Genomic DNA, 2,126 nt, shown 5'->3' with positions numbered 1-2,126 from the left:
ACTTTTCAGATATGAATACAGACTGGGTTCACTTGAAGTCCACCCCTCCTTTGGCTTGAGATGAGGAGGCATTGCCTCATCACAGGAGGTGAGAGGAAACACGGTACTCCAGCAACGCCTCTTCTCTAAAGAAGATTTCTATCATATCTTCAACTTCATATTAGATGCCTGCCCCTTATGCAGCCCCCAGGGACCTTATGGGTTAATACTGGCAGGTTTTTTTGTTTTTTGTTTTTTGTTTTCATAATATCTTAGAATTTACATACTCTAGAAACTCATGACTTTCTGCTGAAACGTAGAAAAATGTTCAAGATCACATTTAAACTTTGTTACATGTATTTAATTTTCATATATCGATTTACGTTGAATTATGGTTTTGTAAAGTCATTGAATTATTTATCTCAGTTTATAAAACCTCAGACAGCTTGAATTATTTAAGCAAATTTCTTGGGAATAATACACATTATGAACATTCATTCATATGTCACCTTTTCAGTGTGGCTTACATTCAACTTTTTATTAAAAAAATAAAACATCAACTTCCAGAATATATTTAGTGCCCTTCCTTGCTTAATGTTTCCCTACAGCACTTGTCACAACATAACGAATCTAACTATGTTATGTATTGTACGTATTTCTTATTTATTTAGTAGCTACACAGGAAATGACTGCTTTTGCAGTATTCCAGTGGAAATAATGATAGTAGAAATAGAGAAAAGTCCTCAGATTTAGTATTTACGTCAAATAGAGAGGTGACAGTATTTATCAATGTATGGAATGTAAAAGGTGAGGTAAAGAATAAATCAAATGTGTTCTACTTTGAGCTCAAACAATCAGGTGTTTTTGTTGTTTGTATTTTTGTTGTTGTTATTCAACTACTGAGAATTTTAAAAAGGTTAAAAATGTGTGAACTTTGGTGAGGTCATCAAGAGTTCCCGGAAAACCAGAGCACTTAATGCAGATCTTTGAAGGAAGAGGTGAGAAGAAGAAGAAGAAACAGCAGAAGACTAGAAGGAAAAGGAGAGTTGGGACAATGATGAGATACTGAAGATACAGGAAGTAGCCAATTCTGTCGAACGCTGCTGAAGTAAGATGATAAAAAGCTGGGGAAATACCCATTGTATTTACAGATGTTAAGGTTATAGAACACTCAGATGGATTTGAAGGGAGGAAGACGGACCAAATCCAGAACAGAGAAGAGAATGGGATGTGGAAAATGGAGAAATCGAGCACGGCAATTTTTTCAAGAAATTCAGATGGCGCCAGTGCAGAGAGGCAGATGACAGTTGGAGGGGGATAAAGGTTAGGAGAAGGGATCGAGAAGTACTTTATTGTTGTTTTTAATGAAAGAAATCTGGGCATGTTTATACACACATGAAAACAGATGAGCGTAAGTACAGAATATACAAGATTGATTATACTTTTCAGTGTAAGTTTCTGAACAGATATACAATCTATGTACTTTATAGGTATAGCTATTATCTATAAAGAGAAAGAGGTATACCTTTATTATAAATAATACACATATGGTGATGACAATAAAAATAATATTGAGTACTAACTGTAGGAAAATGGTAAACATTTTACTTCTTTTATCTTAATTACTTATGCATTAAAATCTATGAAGCAATTACTATTGTTATTGCCTTTTATAGTTGGAGGAACGGGCACTGAGAAAGTTTAAAAGATTTGTCTAAGGTCACCTGGCTGGCGACTGCTTGGATCTGGGATTCAAATGCAAGTTTTCTTGATTGCAAAGGACAGACTCTTAAATCCTTGAGGTATAGTGGCAAGGAAAGGTTAGAAAAAAGGATGGAAGAAAGTCATTCATCTTCATAACGAAGACTAGCTGATAACAATATCTGACATGTGGGAAGAATAATTATGGATTATGAAGTTTTATTTTCTTTCCTAATTATATTAGAAAGCTAAGAACCACTTTGTGGATCATAATTATCTTAATTCAGATAATTTCTGGAACTTTATGAAAATAAGTGCCTTCATTTTTTTAACAATTAGTCTTCCCAATGACACTCTTGCTTCAATTGAGTTATTGAGTTTTCATAAATAGAAACATTTACATTGGTAAATATATTATGTATGTGTGTACATATGTATTTTATATA

The sequence above is a fragment of the Pteropus vampyrus genome, unplaced genomic scaffold (assembly GCF_000151845.1).
Source record: "Pteropus vampyrus isolate Shadow unplaced genomic scaffold, Pvam_2.0 Scaffold73, whole genome shotgun sequence".
In the NCBI taxonomy this organism is placed as follows: Eukaryota; Metazoa; Chordata; class Mammalia; order Chiroptera; family Pteropodidae; genus Pteropus; species Pteropus vampyrus.
The sequence above is the reverse complement of the archived record's forward strand: the minus strand, read 5'-3'. Positions refer to the sequence as shown.